This window comes from Macrotis lagotis, chromosome 1 (genome assembly GCF_037893015.1).
Source record: "Macrotis lagotis isolate mMagLag1 chromosome 1, bilby.v1.9.chrom.fasta, whole genome shotgun sequence".
NCBI classification, from domain to species: domain Eukaryota; kingdom Metazoa; phylum Chordata; class Mammalia; order Peramelemorphia; family Peramelidae; genus Macrotis; species Macrotis lagotis.
The window spans coordinates 367,015,692-367,039,398 of NC_133658.1; the positions used below are offsets into that span (position 1 = coordinate 367,015,692).

At 39.3% G+C, this 23,707-nt stretch overlaps 1 long non-coding RNA gene across 8 annotated transcripts in view; it reads left to right on the forward strand.

Moving 5' to 3' along the window:
• The first annotated feature begins 2,936 nt into the window (after window positions 1–2,936).
• The window catches only part of LOC141505998 (uncharacterized), a 285,180-nt gene continuing 264,409 nt past the window's right edge, over window positions 2,937–23,707 (forward strand). For 4 of the 8 annotated variants that reach the window (XR_012473742.1, XR_012473741.1, XR_012473740.1 and 1 more), the window contains exon 1: window positions 2,938–3,241. This is a non-coding gene — a long non-coding RNA (uncharacterized LOC141505998). Of the gene's footprint in view, window positions 3,242–23,707 lie in introns of all 8 variants that reach the window. The other 4 variants (XR_012473747.1, XR_012473745.1, XR_012473743.1 and 1 more) reach the window with 3 other exon arrangements.

The window sequence follows — 23,707 nt, forward strand, 5'->3', positions numbered from 1 at the left end:
GTTACAGAGGAGAGAACTGAGACTTAGAGAGAAAAAATGACTTAGTCAAGCTTTCAGTATGTTAGTGATGAACCTGGAACTAGAACCCTTGTTGTCTGACAAGGTCCTACATTCTTTCCACTAATGTAAGGGAGGCAATAGGTGAAGTGGAAAAACCATGAATTGGGAGTCAGGGAATTAAAACACATTTCCCAGTCTCTAAGTCTTTGCTCACCTCTATTCTCTGCCCTTCCTTCCCTTGTCCCTGTCTTCTTTCTTTCTGCTTATCTAAGTCTTGCCATACTTGGGTCTCATCTCTCCATGAAGCCCTTTAATCACTTTCACTATCCCTCATCGACCTCTCCTGTGACTTCCCATTGAATACCTTACCGTGACCATTCTGAAGGCACTTAGGTTATGCTTCCTCTTATTGCCATTCAGTTTGGTATGTCTATGTTATTTCTCTAGTTTCTTTCTATGGCACTCTTCAGGGCAAGTGGCTGGTTCTGCTTCATCTCTGGGTAAGCTTAAAGACCATAGCATCTAGATCACAGGCATTACTTAACAAATATTGATTATAATGATTTCATAGTATGTCAGAGACAGAATTAAATTCCATATAATTCAATAAATCTTTATTATATACTGCCTATGAGCACAAAGCCTTGTGCTAGACACTGGGAATAAGAAAAAAAAACAAATGAAAATAGTTTCTGTTCTCAAGGACCTGATAATACATAGAAATAAGAAGTAGCATGGATACTAATAAATAAATACAAAATATGTTCAAGGTAAAGATGTAGTAATATATTGGTTAAAAATTGAGGGAAATCAGGAAAAAACTTCATGTAGGAGATGGAACTTGAATTAGATTTTGAAGGAAACTAAAAATTCCAAGAAGCATAGGTGAAAAAGAAATCATTCCAGATAGTAGGGACAGCCTGGGCAAAGGTTCTAAGGCTAAAGATGGGAAGGAGCTTTGTAGCAGAATATAGACTATCAGACTTATGAGAGAAGATAGAGCATAGTCTATAAGAACTGAATAGTTTAGTTCAACCTCTTCATTTTTAGGAGAAGAAATTAAAAGGTCAAGATGGGAAATTAATTGCCTAACATCACACAGAAAATTAGGGGAATATATTAAAAAACCTTAACCAAGAAGTCATAGAATTAGAGAACTTTAGTTTTGAAAGAGATGTCAGGAGTCATTGATTGCAACCACAACTTTATAAGATCTCCTTTTAAAAGCCAGCCAACAAGTGATCATGTAACTTCTGCTTGGAAGTATCTAGATAGCACAGTAGACTGAGCACAGAGTTGGAGTAAGAAAGAACTGAGTTCAAATTAGGCCTCAGACATATACTAGCTGTGTGACCTGGGGTAAATCACATAATCTCTGCCTACAGTTTTCTCATCTGTAAAATGGGGATAATAATTGCTCCTACTTCCCAAGGATTTTTGGGAGGATCAAATGAAATAATATTTCCAAATGCTTTGTAAGCCTTCAAGAGCTATATAGATACTAGCCAATATTATTATCCAGTTAATGGGAAACGCTCCCTTTTTAGGCAGTCCATTTTTTTTCCAGTTTTTTGACAGCTGTAATAATGAGCCAGAATCTGTTTTTCTGCAACTTCAACCAATTATTTCTACTGTAGTATTGCTTGCTTGGGCAAAGCAGATAAGATTTAATCCCTTTTCCTTTTGAGAAACATTGATTTGAGTCTTAAGTCTTCTCTCACTAAGCCTTTTTATACCTTTGTTCTCATCACCATTTGATCATTCTTTATTTCTTCTGCCTAAAATGAGGCACTCAGGATTGACACAATACTCCAAATGAGGTCTGACTGGAAGTTCAGTTTCCCTCTCTGTAAATGCTGAAGCTGGTCTAAGGTCCCTTACGAGGGCAAGTCACATTGGGACTTTTAGGAATGACAAATGTGCCTGACCATGAATGGATCTTGACTTTTGTACTTTGGTTTCCTAGTGGATCTGAGTATCAGGCTGAGCAATTCTTCTCTTTATAAATTAGAACCAATCTGAAGGCTTGAGAATAATCAAAACTGCTGAAATCTTTATATTACTTCAACGTTTACAAAGTATTTTACGTACATCAAGTCATACAAAAATTCTGTGAAAATGACCCTCAGAGAAATGATATGACTTAGCTAGACTAATAAGCTGTGATGTTTGGATTTGAACTTGAACTCCTGAATTGGATAAATGACTTTATCCTTCTGGGTCTCAGTTTACTTATCTGCAAAACAAGATAGTTGGACTAAATGGTCTCTAAGGTCCCTTCCAGCTTGGACTTTTATTAAATCTGAGGGATTCAAGTTCGGAGCTATTCCCAGGACATCATACTGCCTTTCCAATTCTCTCCAATTCCCCTGGCCCCATTTTTCAAAGCTTCCCTCCATCCCCAAGCCCAGCCCCCACCCTTCTCCTTCCAGCTAGAGGAGGCCCATCAGTAAGGAGTCAAGATTTGATTCTTCCTGCCTCAAGTTCTCAGGACTTTTCCCTTTTCATCCTTTCCCATATGGAGCATTAGGGTTTGAGGAAAGGAAGGAAATTATTACAAACAACTTTCTCTGAGCATGTTCCTCATGTTCCCAGGCATATAACTGGCAACAGTCACAGGCCTGTCGTCCTCACGAACTCAGTTGTCCCCCCCCCCCCTTCTTCCTCCCTTCCTCCTTTCCTCCTCCTCCTCGCCTTCCCTCCCTCCTTCCCTCCCCCTCTCTGGCTTAATGACTTCCACATGGGCTTTGGCAGTCTGAGCCAAACCTCCCAGCATTGTCTGAAATCTCCAAATTTAGAAGAAATATGAAAATTGTCAAGCTCTCCTTCCTTAGGGGGTAAAGCCAACACTCCCCCAACCCGGGCAGGTCAAGGCGAGGTGGTCACATGAGCCGGGCCAGGGCCAATGGGGGCCCTGGGAGGGATGGACAGAGGGAGTTCAGGCCTCCTGGACTCCTCTTTCAGCTCATATAAGGTAAAACGAAGAAAGGGGCTTTCTAGCTGGGGAGACAGCAGGAAGAAGTTTTGGGGGAAGGGGGCTCAAGTTAGCAGCTGTTTAAAAATGCGGTGGTGGCAGCTTTGGGGTCCCAGTGGCAGTTTATAGTTTGAAGGGAAAGGATGGCCTCCTTTCCCATCCCACTTCAAACCCCCCCTCCTTCCACCCTCCTGCAGGATGTCAGATGCAGCCCATCCTTGCTGGGTGGACCAGGATGGAGTTAAGGCCATGACCTTGGTCACAGAGGTAAGTCCTGACAAGAGAGGGAACTTGGGGGCTCTGGTAGAGATTGATCCTTCTCTCCTACTGTAATGATTTGTGGCTCTCCGATTTTGTTCATTGCTACATTTTGCTCATTCTCTTTTGGGTTCTTAAGATCCTGGTTGCCCTAAGCAGGAGTTATACCAGATCTAGAGAAATGTCACCCTCTTTGTCCAGGTGATGTCCACTAACTCAGCCTTTTGATGCTCAATAGCACCCATTTTTCCTTCAACTCCTCAGATAAATTTTCAACACATTGGTGTCAATAACTTGGCAAGGAGTCATGTATCTTAAAAGTATTGTTTCAGAAGTTGCAGCAGGAAAATAAAGACAAGTCCAAGGATAATGATGAGGGAGGCACTTAATACAGAGTGGGAATAAAGACTTATGAGTTTTTAAGACTGATAAATTTTTCTCACTGTGTTTAGGAAAGGGACAGTTTGCCTACATTGGGCATGAAGGCTTTGGGGTGATTGCAGCGAGACTGGTGTGGGGAGTCCAGGATGATAGAATATTTAGAATTTTTGTAAACCTTGTTAAAAGATAATTTTCTTTTCTTTAAATTGGGGCTATCTCAAATCAATGACCCTTATTTAGGGAAAGGGATTAAACCTCATCTGCTTAGCCTAAGGGAGGAAAATTACATAGAAATAATTGGTAGAGGTTGCAGAAAAACAGATTCTGGCTCATTATTAGAGCTGTAGTTGTCATGGCAAAGAATATTTGTAGCACAATGAGTTTGGGATGGGACACATTGGTTAAGATAGGAATGTGGGCTAGTGGGGTGTGGTGGGGATTACAGTTGGGGTCAGGAGGCTTCAGATGGGTGAGGAAGAGGAATGGGGGAGGAGAAATGAAGATAGGACAAGGTATATATGGTAGGGATTATAATACGATAAGGGTTGAAAATGAAGGGCAGGTTTTAGGGGATGAAGTTTGTTTTTTTAGAATAGAGACAGAGAATGGAAAGGGTAAAAGGGAGAGAAAAACATATGGAGTAGAAAAGGGTAAAGTTAAGGACAAAGAAATTAGGTTGAAGGGATCACAGAGCTAGAAGAAACCTTTGAAGTCACTGAATTCAACCAACTCACTGTATAAATTAGAAAACTGAGTCACAGAGTGTTTAGGTGACTTACTCAGTCACATTGCTAAAAATTCAGATGGAATTTGAACCCAGATTTTCCCTGTTCCATGTCCAGTTTTTATAAGGAGGAGAAAGGGAATGAGGGGTAAAATCTTTAGGACAAAGTTGCATTGGAGGGAGGGGGCTAAGAATAAAAATCATCCAAAATTTAGATTTAGCATCTAATGAGTTTGGTTTAGAATACTTAGGACTAGAAATTAAGGATGGCACAGGGCAAGGAGAGACATTGTGGTGGATGGAGTTAAAGTAGGGGACAAGCGACTGGGGGTTTAGTTGGGAGGAATATTGGGTGTGAGTCTCCACATTCTTGGCATTTCCTTTGGTTTGACTAGTTCAGGGGCTCTGTAGAAGCTCTGTTTCTCCTGGGTGGAGAAATGACAAGCCAGGAGGGAGCCTGGAAAGTCACCTCAGGGGCTTCCCCTGCCTTGTAGAATAGCACCAAAGATAATTTGGGCTGTGATCCTTCTGGGTCTTCTAAAGCCAGGGAATAGTTTTCAGCTTTTCTTTGGAGCTTTCCAGGAGAGAGGGACTAAGGCTGGTGTTGGGAGGGAGCCCAAAGCTGCTGCCAGGTCTGTGGGTTCAGGAGCCCTCCCATTTCCCTCTTAGTATGCAATCTGTGACAGGTAGGATCCTGTACAGGCACTGACTGTCTAATCTCTCAAGGGCTTTCTCAATGGTCCCCATTGTAGTCTAGTCTCAAAGGCCTCCTTCTGAGTGGAGGAGGGGTTTCCCTTCACCATTAGAGCCCCCCAAGAAGCTACTTGTGCCCAGCCTTCTTGGCCATCCGCATCCTTGAGACTACCTTTTTGAGACATTTGATTTATTAGCCCTAGCACCGAACCACCTCTAGCTCTACCCAGCTGGCTACACAGTGAGCAGATTTAGCAAGTCTCTCCAGGTCAAGCATGGAAGATGCTCTTAAGAGACTTGAGAATCGTTCTGGTTTAGTCGTTGCCTTGGCAGTCAAAAGACCTGGTTTCTAATCTTAGTTCTACTATGACTTTGGGAAATTCATTTCCCCCTTTTTCCTCAATTTTTAAATAAGAGAGGAGGATTGGATTGAATTATTACTTAGGTTGTCCTGCTCTGATATTCTTTCCATTTCTAACGTTTAGTATTCTTTGTTATAAGATCCTTTCTAGCTCTGATACTACATTATTTTTAGGTGCCTGTGTATTCTAATATTCTATGTTATGATTTCATGAATCTTTTTTAAGGAGACCATTTTACTTCCCTATTTTAAGGACAGTGTGTTGGTCCCTGACTAGATTTTGTATAGTTAGCTATGGAACCTGATCTCAGACTTTCCTAGAAAGGGGTATATACTGATAACTAATTTTTGTACAGTTCTTTGTATAGAATGCTTTAATAAATGTTACTTCATCTTTTTATGTTGTGCTTTTTGATATGAAGTTGAATAGGATGTGATCCTTTCTATCAGGGAGGGTTCAGTCCTCTGTCTGGCATTCAAAGCCACTGATAATTTGATGTCATTCTACCTTTCCAGTATTCTCACATAATACTTCTCTCCATGAATTCAGAGCTCCAGTGAAATTGGTAGATTTTTATCCTATGAACATACCCTAAATTGTGCTCCTATTTTTGGGTCCATGTCCTTACTTGAGTGTTTCTTCTACCTGAATTGCCTTTCTTTCCTTCTTTATTGAATTTTTATTCAGTCTTGAAAGACCAGCTCATTCTGAAGTCTTCTTTCATAGCAGAGTCAATAACAACCTTTGCCCTTCACTCTTACATCACACTTTCTTTTGTTATTCTGTCCTTACCCTTGGCATGTAATAATGTTCATTTTAATTACATGCAAAGATCTTATCCCCTACTTGATCCATTAGGATAGGAGCTGATAGCTATTCCAGCTCTTAGCATCATGTTTTGTAAGCAGATAAGTCTTAATAAATGTTTTTCATCACAAAAATTTTGTTAAGGGAGATAGGACACACATTAAGGTATTTACTGTGTGAGGTGGAAAGTATTGAACAATATTACAATGCAAGAGAGGGAAGAATTTCTTTTGGCTGGGGTGGGAGCATAAAGGAAGTCTTTATGGAGGTGAGTGGCATTGGATCTGAACCTTGTAGGGTGGTTAAAGGTTTTCTAGGTGAGACTGGAAGGTTGAGAGGGTAGTACAAGTGAAAGAAATGGTGTTTACAAAAGCTTGGAGTCTTGTTTTTCTCTGGAGTCACTGCTCCAAAGACTAGGGAATAGCTTACTTTCATGGGAATATAAGGAATCAGTGAAAATAAAACTAGAAGAATATGTTGGATTCAGATTACAGAATATGTCAAGCTAAGTAGTTAAGACTTTTTCAGGCAACTGAAAGTAGACTTTTTGAGCAGGGGTGTGATATGATCAGGGAATCTTTTATTTGAGGCAGATTAATTTTGTTAGTATATTTTTGATGGACTGGAAGGGGAATGGAGTGGGAAGATCAGAGAGGGAGACTAGCAGTAGATTGAATAGTTGGAAGTCTCTTGCAATAGCTTAAGCAGGATGTGAGGAAGGTTTGAACTAGTATAGTAGCCAGAGGAATGGAAAAGGAAAGACAGGTTTGAGAGGCATTTTAAGGAAAGAATAGACATGATTTGTCAAATGTTTGATTTCCTTCTCCTCCACATCAAAGGTTTAGAGGTTTAGACCTTGAGTGACTGGGAAGATGTTAGTATTTCTAATAGAAACAGGGGAATCCAGGGGAAGGCCAGGTCAGGTGGTAGGGGAGAAGATAATGTTTGGTTTGGAACACATTGAATTTGAGGGGTCAGGAGGACATACAGGGAGAGATAAGCCTGTAGGTGGCTAGAGATCTGGTACTAGAGCTCAGGAGAGAGGTCAGGGCTAGAGAAAAAAGATTATCAGGCATTATACATAGAAGTTCAAGTCATGGGACTCAGCAAATTCCACAGAGAGATTGAGGAGAAGGAAAAAGATTACAGGACCTTGAAAAATGCCTACATTTAGCAGGGGTGTGTGGGAGTCTGTGTGTGTGTGTGTGTGTGTGTGTGTGTGTGTGTGTGTGTGTGTGTGTGTGTGTTTGTGTGTGTGTATATGTGTATGTGTGTGAAGGGGAGTGAGTTGGGACAAGGAAGAGAAAGGAGGGCAAGAAAAGAAGTCAGAATGATTAGTCTGTGGAGGAAAACTGGGAGACTATACTATCACAAGAACCAGGGGAAGGAAGTTTCATGAAGGTATGGAAAGAGTAGTGTGCTCTGTTCTGTCAAATGCTACAAAGAGAAGAAGATGAGGTCAAAGAAAGGTCTGGGTCTGGTGAAAAGGTAATGAGTGACCTTAGAGAGAGCAGTTTCAGTAGTGTTATGAGAGGAGTGGGCAAGAGCTCTTCAATGTCCAGAGAAGCTAGGACCAAGTTCAACTTTTGAAGTGCTTGCTAGCACCAAAAATAAGTAAGTGTTGAAAACAAAAGAAATTTAATTTGAATATGTAATTATTTAAATTTGTAAAATGGTTGATATTTTAAATATTTAATCTTTTTCATGAATGAATGGGGGTGCTTTTAAAGACATCCTTTGAGCCTTGGCCAAAAGATTCTTCCACTCACTTCTCTTTTGTTCCTTGTGGTAACCTAACTACAAGGTTTTAAATATTTATCATAACCCCCTCTTTTTCCAAAAAAGGAAACTGACTCTAAGGCCTTGATCTTAGAATACAGAATACAAAACATAGAAGAGCAGAGACCTTAGAACATAGACTATAGGCAATGGAAAGAATGGAGAAGGCAATTCGTAATCTGAAACACCCAAGTTAGAAATTTGCTTCTCTTTAAGGTGCCTCTTCTTTCCATTAGACCTTTCATCCCATACCTTGTCTTCTTCCAATAAAATACAACAGCCTTGGGGATTTTAAACCATGCCATATAAGGGTCCATTGAAGGAACTTGAGATATTTTATCTGGAGATGATTTAATGGGTAGGGGGAAGATGATCACAATATTCAAATATTTAAATAGTTATCATATGAACAAGGGATTAGATTTATTCTGCCACAAAGGATAGAAATAGGAATAATGGGCAAAACATTTTAAAGAACACAGACTTATTCTTCATATGAAAGAAAAGCTTCCTTCCAATCAGACCATTCCCCAAATGAAATGGTCTAGTTATGGAGGTAGGACTTCCCTTTGTCATTAGAGATTTTTCAGTCAGAGGTTGAATAACTGTCAGGGATCCTATCTGTAAGATTCTATTAAATAATGAGATGGAACAGTGCATTCTGAGGTTATTTTCAGGTGATTCTATGATCCTCTGATTATAATCCAAAGGAACAACTGAAATACTCAAATTTCAGAGAGCAAAAAAAATTCATATTTGGGTTTTGCCATTAACTAGTCTTGTGACTGTAAAAATGAGAGGTTTGGATGAAGGTCCTTCAGTCTCTAACATTTGATGTCCTAAAGTCCCTTCTAGTTTGTAAACAATATGAAGAAGAGGTGAGTAAGATAAAAATTGCCATACACAAACTTCAGGGGTTAGACTAAAGATGTTCTTCCAGGAAATAGTATTGTGAGACAGATGCAGCACTTGATAGTAAGAAGAGAAATCTCATTTATTAGCCATGTGAGCATAGTCAAGGAATTTAGCCTTTCTGAGCCACAGTTTCCTTATCTACAAAATGGAGATTATAATAATACTTGTACATATTTCCCAGGGTTGTTATTAGAATTAAATGATATAGCATAGAAAACATTTTGCAGAACTAAAAATTCCATGTGAAAGTTAGGTTTTAAAAAAAAATAGAAGGCACTGTGGTACAGTGGGGGGAAAAGTCCATGATTTGGAGTCGGGAAAAACAAGTATTCAAATTTCGTCATTTAAATGACCATGGACAAGTCATTTATTCTCTTTGAGTCTTCATTTTCCCATCCATACAATGAGGTTGATTATTGGGCTCTCCCCAAATTGTTTTGAAGACTATGTATTTAAAAAGACTTTGTAAACCTTAAAGTACTATATTAACAACTATTTACTATTATGATTTTTATTTTCATTCTTCTCTTCTTTGTTGGGAAATAATGCTAGCACAAGTTGCTATCCTGCTATAATTATTTTATATTTAATATTGTACAAACTATATGGAAGTGGGTTATTATCATTATTATCACTACTTACTGCTCCTATTTTCTACTTCTACCACTATAATTACAATTATTATTATTCCAGTTCCTCCATTCAATATCTATTTTACTTGGAATGAAAGTGAAGAAATACAATGTAGCCTTGGCATTGCTGTGTGGCATGTTCAGGTATGTGTGTGTAACAAAAATATACATATCATCTTGGTTTCTCTGGTTTCTAAAAAATTAAACTCAAATCCCACTTTCTCCAAGAACTGTCTCCTCCTTCCTCTCTCAGATTACTTTCTATTTATGTTGTGCATATCTTATAAGGACCTATAAATTACAAGTTTTCTATCCCATTAGAAGGTAAGTTCTTTGAGAGCAGAGATATTATTTTTACACCTCCATATATCTGCAGCAATTGCATAGTATCTGGGAGCATAGTAAATTATGTAAGAAGTGTTTGATAATTAATTGATCCTTAGCTATACTTGGACAAAGGTGTATATTAGCACTGTGTATGTATCATGTTAGTCTGCACATACATACAGCATACATATGAAGAATGGACCTCTGCATATATGTGACCCAGTGGCGGGAACCTCCTCTTTGTTCTCTCATGCAATTGCAGAGAATGAGTCAAAGTTCTTCTAAGCTAAAAGTATCAGGAATTCAGGGGAAAGAGCCCACGGTGCCGTTCCCTAAAAGCTATGTCTAGACAGACTTGGTCCCTACACATGGCAGGAACCAGGAAGGGGGGGTGATTCAGCTCCTAACTTCCTCTCATCAGAAGAATTGTCTGCAGATGATTAAGTTTATTTATTTATTTTTTAAACTTTGGCTTGCAAAAGAGTTTTGTTAGCTGCAATAGTTTGAAGTTGGGAAAGTTTTCTTCAATGCATACTTGGCTCTTTCCCAATCCAGAATCACAGAATGTCAGATCTGGAAGGGAACTTAGAAAATAGAGACTCAAGAATCATAAAGATCTGTTCAGATCTTCTGTTCCAGCACAGGAAGAAATGATAGCCTTGAGAAAAACCTGATGTCACTTGTCACAGTTTACTTACAAGCATTAGGTAGTTGAGCTAAGTTGAATTTGAACTTGGGTTCTCTGAAATCAAGTCCAATGCTCTTTTCCTTAGAAAATGCTATCTTTCTTTCTTAGAGGAAACTGAATTCCAAGATGGGAAAATGATTTAAGATTATACTAGACGATAAACAGTGTTCTCTTGCCCCCTAACCACAGGATTAGCTTCTGGAATACATCTCAGAGATCTTGGGGTTCAATTACCATATAAATGTCAATGGTAGAGTCTAGATTCAACCCAGCTCTCTTAAGTGGTTCACAACTTGCTGTGCTGGCAGAGCTACATCTTCTCTATCAAATTCAAAAAGTAAACTGTGTATATATTTGTGTGTTTATGTGTAGGCTCACCTATATTATTTGGTGAGGAGTTGGTTCATGACTTTTCAATCACTCTTCTCAAGATAATTTCTTTTTTGTAGAAAAATTATTAATGAATGTATTTTATTTTTAAATTTAACATATCTAAATGTATCCCTCCCTTCTCCTTCTCTTTTTCTTCCTGGAGATTATTTCTTAGAAAAGAAAATTAAAAAAGAGGAAAAATATTCAACATAATGGGATAAAGTTTGACATGTAGTATTCTATACCCATAGTCCCCATCTCTAAAAGAAGGGAGGGGGTTACATTCTTTTAAACACTTCTTTGGTGCAGACATGTTCATTATAATTTCATAGCAGTTTCCTTTGTTTGGTTGTTATTCTTACCATTCACACTGTTGTAGTCATTGTGTATATATTTTTTTTATTCCTGCTTACTTCACATTGTATCAGTTCAGATGAGTCTTCCCAAATAAGTGTTATCTGGTTTCTAGGTATTTTGAATATGTATTTTTGATACCTCACTTGGAGGCCTAGTCCTGATGTTACTTTGAGAAACAAGTCATCTCAGTCTGCCTTTATTTTGGGTGATGGTGAAAATTAGGGTTATTCTTGAAAGACTTAAATTTTTGTAGTTGGTAGTGGTGGTGTTGCATGTTTACAATCCACTGATACTGTGGAAAGATCTTGCACACTTGGGGCCACCTTGGGTCAATCACTGAATATTCCTGACCTTAATTTCCTTATCTGTGAATTTAAGAGGTGGGACTAGGTGGTTGCTGGGGTCTTTCCAAATTCTAGGTCTGATCTTTGGGTACTATGCCCCTTCCCAAGAATCCTCAAAAATCCTTGAAGCCAAATGAATCAGGATCAGAGCTAGTTTTGTACACACAGTGATACAAACTTTAGACTCCTTGCTCTGTCAAGCTTCCCTGTTTAGCCAGTCACTGTCTTGAGCTTTCTCGTGGGACCCTCTGGGACCTTCTCTCTCCTCCCTTTCCTCTTTCGTCTATGCCTCTACTGAAACCTGCCCTTTGCCTTCCTTTTTACTCCTCTCTTCCTGGCCAAGAGCAAGCGGGCCTACCAAGGTCTGGACCTGTTTATAGATCTGAGGTTCTCTGGGGAACTTGCCCTACAAATAATCTGCCCTCTCTTAGGAATGCAATTCATCAACAGCACCAAGGGAGCCTCTTGGGAGTCTTGCTCACAAGCTCTTGTAAGAGCCTGCAATGGAATTCTGGGAGTGGCCCCCAGCTGAGGTCACAACAAAATGACCCCTCTTTCCCCTTTTTTTCCGACATCCTTCCCCCTCTGCTCCCTCCCACTCTCAGTAAGTTCTTCCCATCAATGTGCGGGTGTATAGGCCAGAGGCCTGGGAATGGAGGAGTGACCACAGAGCCAGAGAGAGATGGAGGAAAAGTGTGGAGCTCATGAGCCATAGAAATTGAGAGGTGGGAGGGCAGGAAGGGGTGGGTGTAGTGGGGGGGATAGAAAAAGGTTAGAGAATCCTAGACTATGAGGGATGGAAGATCTCTTTAACCTGTTCCAACATCAGAATTACCACCTGCCTCTTCCAATGCTGAGGAAATCTCTGTTTTCTGAAGCAGCCCATCAGGCAGACAGCTCTAATTACATACTAGGAAGTTTTTTCCTTCTAACAAGTGCAAAGGTGTCTGCAATATCAATCCTTGCTCTTAGTTCTGTTCTCAGGAGTCAAGGGGAATAAAGATAATCTCTTCCAATACTAGAAAACTTCTGTCTTTCCCTTCCCCTCCCCTAAGTCTTCCCTTTTCTAGGCTAACCATTCCTTCAAACAATCTTGAATTATATGGGTTATGGTCCTCTTACTATCTGGGCACTCTCTTCTGGACCCACTCTAGCTTGCCATTATGCTTTCTAAAATGTGCAAGAAGACCATGACAAAAATCTTCAGATGTGGACCTCTCAAAGAATGGAAGGAAAATCATACTCATTTTCTGGATGCTATTCCAAGTTCCTGAGGGTGAAAAAGGGAAACAGAGATATTCACAAGGTCATGGTACCCACATCAGTCAAGTTTGCTTCGCAACTGCCTATCAGTGCTAAGGTTTACCTAGAGATTGACACAATGCCTAAAATTTGCAGAGGGACAGTCTCAGGATCAGTTACTCTGGATTCTGATAAATGGGTTGAGATACTCTTAAGGGTGATGACCAGCATTGGATCTTTTTGATTATCCATCTGGTAATACATTTTGTTTTGTTGAATTATTATTTATTTAGAACTAGAAGGAACCTTAGTAAGCATTTAGCCCAAACGTTTCATTTTGAAGAAGGGTCTGAGTCTTAAAGAGAAATGAAACCATAATTGAAAAGAGATGACTGAGCCTAGATTTGAACAGAGCTTCTCTGTCTACAAATTCAATGATATTTTCATTTCCTGCACACCCTCTTTCATGAAAGATTGAAACCTTTGGATGCTTTTCTGATAGAAAACTAGGTTATCAGTCAAAGACCTGGAGTTTGACCTAGGGGTCTCTAACCTATTTGTTTCTTAGCCTCAGTTTTCTCTTCTATATAATGGGGAGAATGATGTTTGCCCGGTTCATCTTGCAGGACCATGAAAAGATTCAACTGAGAAGAGAAAGTACTTTGTAAATAGTTATAGAGGTGTGAGCTATTATAATTGATGTCATTTTATGTTGGTGTAACTGAGGCCTCCTCAGCCCTTTTTGATGTAAAGAACCCTTGTTGATCTCTGAGTGGGTCAACTTGTGATCCATATCTAATTGGAAAGGATATTTTATCTCAATGGATAAGAAATCCAGGAAGGGACTTCAAAGTTCTTGGAAGTTCAGAGGCCACAAGTCTGCTTTCAGGGATTGTAGAACTCATTCTTCTGAGACTGTGATAGTAAACCAATATAAGAAAGAGTTCATCATTTAGATTCACAGCTGATTCAAAGTTCACAACCTCATGTTAGGGAACTGAACTCAGGGCTGGGAATCCAGAAGACTCAGTTCTTGTCTTTTCTCTGCCACATAATTCCTCTGAAGCTTTGGTCAAATTTCTTGCCTTCTCTGAGTTTCAGTTTCTTCCCATGTAAAATAAAGAAATTGGAGTAGGTAATCTCCAAGGTTTCTTTTAGCTCCCAAGGTTTATGATTTTTTCTTTGTTGAACCTGGCATTGTACAAGAGGTTACTCAAATCTAGTAGACAATAGAGTTTTTATATGGCTTTGTGTCTCTGGGTCTTAGCCTCCACACTTGCAATAATAATGTTTGCTGATATTTCTGGAGTACATTTTAGTTTTTATGAAACAATGTTAAAATTGATTCTCAAAACAAATCTGTTAGTAAAATAATTCTTATCTCTATTTTATAAATGAGGAGATTGAGACTCATAGAGATTCATTGACTTGCCCAGAATCATATAATTAATAAATGTCATTCAGGATTGAACCCAGTCTTTCATGTCTCCTTTCCAGAAATTCTTAAAATACATCTCAATAAGAGTCTTAAACTAGATAATCTCAGAGGATTTCTCTAGCACTTATATTCTGTATTTTAAGACCCTCTTCTAGTTCTGATATTTTATTTTCTAAAGTGTCTTCCAATGTCCTATGTTCAAACTCCCTTCTATGATTCTATATGATTTAGTCCTTCTTGCTTATTGCAGAGGATTGTTTTCAATAATTCTCAAGTCTACACTTCCTAAACCATCTGTTGGCTATATCCCAACCCGGATCATCCCTGTTTCATTCAGCTTCCTTAAATGGCAATGTCTCATTCAACTCATTTCAGTGTTCTCTAAAACATCCTTTCAATAAGTGGGTCCTTGGCTGATCCTCTCCCACTCACATTCCTATGGTAATATAGGCATTGTAATCCAGTGTCAATTCCCTAGGGAACAATGACTGGCACCCCATAGGAAACATACTGATTTCTTTCTAATGTGCAAACTATAAAGCCTCCTTTCTCTTTCTTTCCATCTTCCCTTCCTCCCTCTCTTTCTTTCTTTTTCTTTCTTCCTTCCTTCCTTCCTTCCTTCCTTCCTTCCTTCCTTCCTTCCTTCCTTCCTTCCTTCCTTCCTTCCTTCCTTCTTTCCTTCCTTTCCTTCCTTCCTTCCTTCTTTCCTTCCTTCCGCCCTTCTGCCCTTCCTTCCCTCCTCCTTTCTCTCCTCCCTTCCCTCCTTCCTCGCATTTCTCCTACTGGGGAAAATGGCCAATGTCAGGGTCAATAGTCTTTGACTGTCAGAGCTAGAAGGTTCAGTAGAGTATGGAGGGGAAAGATAACTGAATATGGAAACAAAAGACCTGAGTTTCAGTCCTAGTTCCAATGCTTGCTGTGTGACCTTAGGTTAATTATTTATTCACCTGAGCCTCAGTTTTTACAATTGAAAAATAAAGAAGTTTATTGAATTCAGTTATGTCTAAGGTCCTTTCCAGTCCTGATATTTTTTGAGTCTGGGAAATTATCTAATCTATCCACCTTTCTACACCTACACTCCCATCTTCCCCCTTCCCCAGTCTCTTCCCTTGACAGATAAGAAGATCAAAATGCAAAGGAGTGAGATAGTTTGCCCAAAGACACACACAACTAGCTAACTGTATAGCTAGGACCGTGGCATGCCTTTTTTTTCCCACTCCCTCATACTGCCTTCAGAATGTAGAGTTTGGATATATTGTATTCCCCAAACATAGAACTACTTCTGAGGAGTTGGCTTGTTTTTGAGATCCTTTTTGCCCTTCAGGGTGGGACTCTGTAGCTTCTGGACAATCTTACATATTTCCCAAAGCTAACCCTCACATAAGAGTGGTCTTTGACAGGGACCAGGGGAGAAGGAAAAGGCTACAACTCAGTATCATAAGTTTAGAGAGCTAGAAGCAACCTCAGAAACCACTTAGTCTATTCCTCTCATTTTGCAAATGAGGAAAGTGAGGCCAAAGAGGTAAAGGAACTTGTCTGGGGTCATGCAGATAGGAAGCATCAGAATGAGGATTTGAAATTAGGTTTTCTGACTCCAGAACCACTATCTTTCCCACTATACAAATGGGTTACAAAGTACAATCCTCATCCCACCTCCTCAGCCCCTAAAAAATCAGTTGTTTTCTTGAAATTTTACCGTCAGAATCTAAAGATCAAGAATGGAGAGCCAGAAGGGATTTTAGGGAACCATTTGAGTGGCCCAGTGGATAAAGCATTGTACTTTGAATCGGGAAGACCTGAGTTCAAATTTCACCTCAGACACCACTAGCTGTGTGACCCTGAGCAAGTCACGTGACCCTGTTTGCCTCAGTTTCCTCATCTGTAAAATAAGCTGGAGAAGGAACTGGCAAACCACTCCAGTATCTTTGCCAGGAAAATCCTAAATGGGGTCAGCAAAGACTGAAATCACTGAACAGCAAAAGTGCAACTCTTTCCCTTTACAAATAAGGAAACAAGTTAGGGAGAGCTAGATCTTGAACCCTAATCTTGGGATTCAGATCTTTTTCCAGGCTTCCATTCCCACTGATATACCAACACACTGGCCAGGGGTCACAGAGGCATGAGTTTAAAGAACATGTGACTGAGAATTGACTAAGCTTTATTTAAGCCCTAACTTTATCACTGACCTTCTGTCATACCTTGGGGAGCCCCTTCCATTCTCTGAACCTCTGTATCTCCTCTGTAGAAGGAGGGGGGTGGGACCAAGTTATCTCAGTGGTACCTTTTGAGCTCCAGTGTTTTCTCTTCTGTGGTCTGATATCTTTCAACCCAGACATTTTAGGTTGCTCTCTCCCAAACCCGCAGTCATCTTTCTTTCAATAGAATGACTCCTTTCAATAAGACTCCTTTATAGGATTTAAAACCAGAACAGCCTTAGAGATCATATTGTCCAATACTTTTATTTTAGAGAAGAGGAAGTTGAGGCCCAGAGAAGTCATTTGCTTAAGTTTACATCATCATTCTAGCTGATATTCATATAGTACTGGTTTAACTGCTTTAGAACTTCTATCTCATTTGATCCCAGTACAACTCTGGGAGGTTAGATGCTATCATCCCTCTCTTACAGACGAAGAAATTGAAGCAAACAGATGTTAAATAACCTGTCCGGGATCACAAAGTTAATTAGGTGTCTGAGGTTAGAGTTGAACTCAGGTCTTCCTGACTGCATCCCAGTGCTCTGTCCACTGCAACAACACATAGAAAAGATATACTTAATAGAAAAAGGAAAGAAAATTGTTAAGCACTTATTGGTTGTTAAGCAGTCTGATATGATTGGGGATACAAATAGAAAGGCAAGACAATTCCTACTCTAAAGGAGTTCACTTTTTAAAATAGATGATAGAGGGGTGGCTAGGTGGCTTAGTGGATAAAGCACTGGCCTTGGAGTCAGGAGTACCTGGGTTCAAATCCGGTCTCAGACACTTAATAGCTGTGTGGCCTTGGGCAAGCCACTTAACCCCATTTGCCTCGCAAAAAAACCCTAAAAAAAATAAAATAAAAATAAAATAGATGATAGAATAGGGGAGGGGGTCCAGATGTAGGGTGAATGGAAAGGTCAGATGTTCTTTCCATATGCAATAAATTTCAGAATCAGAACTCAAACAAGGTCTTTAGACAGCAAAAGTCTTTCTAGTACACAGTTAGAATCTCTCATTTTAGTTAATCTAATTTTCTTAATCTAAACTCTCATCTTCCTATTCTTTCTCTCTCTCTCTCCTTTTATGGTATCCTTTCTGTTTTTTCTTCTTCCCTTCTCTACTGGCCTTTCTTTCTTTGTTTTTTTTTTTTTAGGTTTTTGCGAGGCAAATGGGGTTAAGTGGCTTGCCAAGGCCGCACAGCTAGGTAATTATTAAGTGTCTGAGACTGGATTTGAACCCAGGTACTCCTGACTCTAAGGCTGGTGCTTTATCCACTACGCCACCTAGCTGCCCCTGGCCTTTCTTTCCTCAAAACTCTTCTCTGGCCCTCTGTTACCTTTCTTTTCTACATTGTTGGTAAGTGGACATTGGGAATAGTTCTAGTCTTCAATTTCCTCATTTGTACCAAATCACAGCATATTTCAGAATTCCCAGGCTCAGTAGACCTGAGACACCATCTAGTCCAACCTGTCCTTTTAGAAGCAAAGGAAACTGACTGATTTTCATTTTTCACTGACTTCAGGACCAGGATTTTTCTGGGCAGGCTCTACACAGATGTTTGTCTTACCAGTGAGACCCCTGAAATCTGCCTCCTTCCCACCCCAGGTCCCTTGGCTCCTCTCCAACATACAGGCTGAGGCGTTTAGTCTTCTCTTGCAGAAATCTGCCACTTTTGTTACCATAAAAGGCCAAGTGTTCCTCTGCTGCTAGCTGTAGGATAGTAAAAAGCCGAGCTATTTTTAGGGACCTCTAGAGCTATCCTCAATTCAGGATTTGGTTTGTTTAGACCAGGGTGCCTCTAGGTTCAGTCCCTTGCTCTTCTGCCTTATTCCTCTTTTCTCTTCCTTCCCTCCCTCTGTCTCTTCCTCTATGCATATTGTCTCTCACTCACTCTCCTTTATTTGTCTTTCTCCTTTTCTTTTTTTCCCTCCTCTAGTGACCTCTCTTTTTTTCATTCTCTCTTCTCCACCCTTCTTCACCTTTACCTCTCCATTCCTTTTCTTTCACTGTCTACCATTTTCTTTCCCTCCTTACCTTCTCCACTCTCTTTTCTCTCTCTTTTTATCCTTGCTTTCTACTCCATTTCTATCATCTCACATTAGTTCTTTCTACCATTTCCCCTCTTTGTTCTCTTCTATCTCCCCATTTCTTTTTTCCCAACCTCTCTTTTCCCCTTTGTCCCATGCTCCTGTTTTCTTATCTACTTTCATCATCTTTTCCTACTCTCTGTCTCTTCCTTTTTACTTTGTCAAATTCTTTATCCACTCTTTCACTCTGTCTCTCCATCTCTCTTACTTTTCTACTCATTGTCTCTCTCCTACTTTATTCTTTTTCTGATCTATTCTTTCTTTTTTTGTTTCTTTTCTCCAAATTTATCTTTCCCCTTTTTATTTTTTAAATTTTCTTTTCATCCTAAATCCTTTTGAAAAATGAACTTCCTTCTACATTTTTCTTCTGAATCTGAAACTGTACAGGCTCTTTTAAAAAAGTTCTATTTACAATATGATTTCTAAACATCCTGCATCTGGTCCCAGGAAGGGCCAAAACTATTTAGAGGAGGAAAGTTGAGGTACCACTTACAAAGCTAAAGAAATTTAAAGGCACATCACATTTCCCATTCTATTAAGTTCAAAACCTCTTATCAATCTCTTTCCCACTCCACCCCATCCCTTAATGTATTTCTGATGCCATAACCTCGATTTCCTAGATCTTGTTCTAAGCTACTAAATTAGGAAAAAAGGAGAAAAAGAGAGCAAAGAAGGAGTAAAATTTAGTAATGGGAAGAATACTGAATTTAGAGTCAGTGTTGATGCAGAAGACAAGGACCAGAAACACACTGACAGATTATTATTTCAGTCAATGATCAACATTGCAGGGGACTTGAAACAATACCAAATATGGATTGGTTGAAGGAACGTTTGTGACCAGTGGAAAGAACACAGGACCAAGAATTAGGCTACCTGAGTTCAAGCTCCAGGTCTGCTATTAATTAGCAACAAGCCCTGGGCAATTCACTTCATCATCCTGGACTTCAACATCCTCTTTTGCAAAAAAGAGGGGATTGGACTAAGTGATTTGTAAGGCTTCTTGGGACACCAACAATCTATGAATCTATAAACAAAGACCATTTAGGCTAGAGAAAAAAAGATGCATTGGTAGAAAACTAGCATGTCTGGCTTTCTTAGGGGCTGCCTTACGGAGGAGAGATTAGATCTGTTATTCAATCCAGTCTAGAGAACTAGGAGCAATTTTCGGGCAGAAAAATAAGCGAAAATTCAAAGATTAAAGAAGAAGAAGCTGTTGTTGTAAAAAGAACTGGAAAGTTTGGAGTCAGAGAGGGAAGACATAGATTCAAGTCCTACCACTTCTGCTCTAAGAAACAAACCTTGTGCAAATCAGTTTTCCCTTTTCAGATTTCTCATCTTAAAAATGGGAATAGTAATAATACAAATAATAATGACTAGCATCTTCTACTTTGTATAATTGTAAGGACCAAATGAGACTACCAATGTAATGTGTTTTATAAACCTTAAATGCTAGAAAAATAAGTTTTTCTTAATAAAGATGGCAGATACCATTCTCAAGGGAGTCATAATTCTCATTCTATCTTCTTTCCTTTTATAGTAAAAATATGGGTAAGAGCATGGTTGGGAGAAAGAAAAAAGGAGTATTTAAGGAAATATGGTATGTATGAATCCATCCAGCTACTCTTAACAATAAGGGGTGACACAACTGAGAAAAGGCATTTTTAGTATAAACCAAGGACATCTGGACCCTGGCAGGGTTACAATTATGTCGTTGGATTTTTCTCTCTTTCTGGAAAGGAATGGTGAGAGTTTTTCCAGGGAAAGGGAAGCTCATTTTTCTGTGTTTTTTGAACTTCTTTGCTTCTTTCTTTTCTATTTATTAAAATTGTGAAGGAAAAGGAGGTGATTTTTGGGGTCCACTTCTGTGAAAATTTAGAGTTAGAGTTAAGAGTTAAGAGGCCATGACCTGGATCTGAGGTTCTAAAGAGCACACCTTAATCACTTTAGGATTGTTGATTTAGCTATGTATTGGGTCTTGAAGACCACCTAGTCTAGCCTCCTTATTTGATAGATGAATAAACTGAGTTACAGAGAAGTTAAATAGCTTGCTTGATTCACTCGATGAATTGTATGAAAGAACCCTGATCTGAGAGTCAGAAGCCCAGCTTCTGAATAAGTCCTTTGCTACTGACTTCCTGGGAGACTCATTTTAGGACTCACTATGAGGTCATTTTCTCCCCTTCATGGGTCTCAGTATCTCCCTGTGCAAAATGAGGATGGACTATATGGTCTTTAAGATCCTTTTAACTCGTGATATTCTCTGGGGTTTTTTTGGTTGTTTGTTTGAGCTTCTCCATTTTCCTCCCTAATCACCTTTAGCTCTGACCTCTGGGTTCTAGTCTCAGAGCTCTGGGTTGGATTCAAGATTGGACAAAGTCAGTATTAGGCCCTTAGCCACAGAAATCTTGTTTCTGGCTTCATACTGGGTTCTGTGGGTTGTTGGCCTTGCAGCCAGGACCCGCTCAGGACTGGCCCCCCTGGGAGGAAGTTGAGAGCGTGTGAGGACTGTGATCCTGTGTCTTTGGGCAGGGGGAAAAGAGCACAGAAGGGAGGCAGGAGCTGTGGGAATGAACAGCTGAGAAGCAATATTAACATCAGTAAGCATACCATTGACCCTTCTTCCCCTCTCACTCTCCTCTGAGCACCTCCCTCCTCTCACTGTTCCAGGATTTTTGCCAGACTTTCTTTCCTACCCTATGCCATAGGGTCTACATGTGAAAAATATGTATATATTTATATATATGTATATATATACATATATATATATATATATATATATATATATATACACATATATGCAGTCATGTAGTTCTGTGATAAGACCAAAAATATGTAAGAAAGAATAATTTGGTATGGATGGGGAAAGTTCGGGTGGACTATGTGTATAAGGGGATTATTGAATCTTAAAACTGTAAGGGATCTTAGAGGTCTTCCAATCATTTTTAAAGCAAAAATCCTTTCAACAATGGCTCCTACAAATGATCATACAGCTACGTTTGTAGACCTTTAGTAAGGAGAAACTTCTTATTCTCCATTTTACTTTAGGGCAGCTCTAATTAGGAAGTATATCCTTATTTGAAGCTAAAATCTTGCTCTTCTTCCTTCTGCCCTTTGTTCCTACTTCTGTCATCTGGACTCAATAAGAATATATTATACCTCTTCTCCATAGCAACCTGTAAATTTGTGACGTCATCTTTCTTGTCTCCTTAAAAAAGACTTTTCTTTCCTAGATCAAACGTTCCCATTTCTTTCCTTGACCTGGTCTCCCTTTTATAAATTCACATATAAGGACAAATTGGAAGGAAAATATTTGATTGCCTATAGGGTGAGAGTTCTTAACCTTTTTTCTGTTGAAGACTTTGGATCCTTTTCAGAATGATGCTTTTAAATGCATTAAATAAAATTCGAAGGATAATGAAGGAAAGCAATTATACCGTTTATCTATCTATCTATCTATCTATCTATCTATCTATCTATCATCTATCTATTTATCTCTAAATACTATGAAGTTTTGGACCCTAGGTTAGAAAGATTAGGGGGGCTATGTATGAGGGGATATAGATTAACAATCCTGAAGAGCTTATTTTAATGATAATATAAAATTCTTGCTAGGAGGCATTGTGCCATCTTTTTCTTTTTATCCCCAGATAGAACCCTGTATAATGTAGAAGTTTAATATTTTTGTTATTGTTGTTGAATGAATTCATCTCTTTGGTGGTGTCTATCTTTGATTCCTGTGACTCAAATGAACTATTCCCTTATTCTATGATTAGATTGTTCATTAAATAAATGTAACTATTATATTGTCTAAGATTAATTTCCTGTGCAACTCTAAGATTCTGTGCTTTTGTAATTCTGTGACTGCAGATCAACCCAGAAGAGGATTCACTGAGGGGATAGTTCTGCACCAGAAATTCATAGCACTCTTGCTCATTCTGATAGGCAGTAGGGTTTTGTAAGCACCAGAAAGGGGGAAGGTCGACTAATTATCCCATGTGAGGATGAAACCAACATCTCTGGCTTCATCAGAACCATATTTGTGACCAATAAGCTTCCCAACACAATACTACTAACCATTAGCAGACACAGCTCAGGGAAGTAGAAGTTTCATCCCATCTGACTAACAGATGTGTCTAAAGTTTCAGCCCTTTGGGCTTTTTGGAACTAAGTACTATTTAGGACATGTGTAATGACTAAGAAGATAGGATAAAATTTTATTTCCTTTTTCCTAAATAATTTTATTTTCCAAGGACGGAGTTGGGCTGTTCCCTTTTATCCATTCCATCTTTGTTACAGCAGTGTGTTGTAATGGATAGAGTATTGAATTTGGGAAGAAGAAATATAGGTTCTAGTCATGGCCTGTTAGGAACTCACTATATGATAGGAAGGGAGTCACATCTCTTTTTGGGGTCTCATTTCTTCATGTGTAAAATAAGAAAGTTGAATGAGATCACTTCCAAGGTCCCTTCCAACTTGACTGTTAGAAATTTTAAAGTCCCATATTGTTCTAATATTGTGTAGTTTAAGATCCTTTCCAGCTCTGATATCCTATGTTCTAAGGATCCCTCTTAGCTTTGACATTCTCTGTTTCTAGTTCTGTCACAGATTCTGGCCCTAGGCCATAGATCTTTCTGTCTCTCAGCTTGGTACGTCTGTTTTACATTTAAGGCACCTAGTTTAGACAGGACTTTCTTCTGGTCACACTAGTGGTTTATTTCCAGCTTGCCAGACACAATATTATGGGTCCCAGAAGGAAGGACAGGGGAGGATCTCTTTGAAACTTCCTGGGAAACTCAGTTTTCATTCCCTAATCCAGTTCTCTGGGTTTCTAGTCTAGGCTTGTTAGTACTGCAGGGAAGGGAGCCCAAGACCTCACAAGAGCCAGTGAAATATCAGGACCTGGGCTTGAGTTTCCTTGGGAAGAAAATAAAGTCAGGGGTGGGTTTGTGAAGATGTTAAAAGAAAAGCTTTAAGTTTAGCTAAATAGCTTCTGACTGGAGTCTAAATAAAGTGAATGACAATGACCCAGGTTCCATCTGTCCTCAGGTCTCATTTTCTCTAGGAACCTCAAACTAGACCCAGGTCCAAAATTACCAAATTGGATGAAGAGATGGAAAACTCCTTAGAAC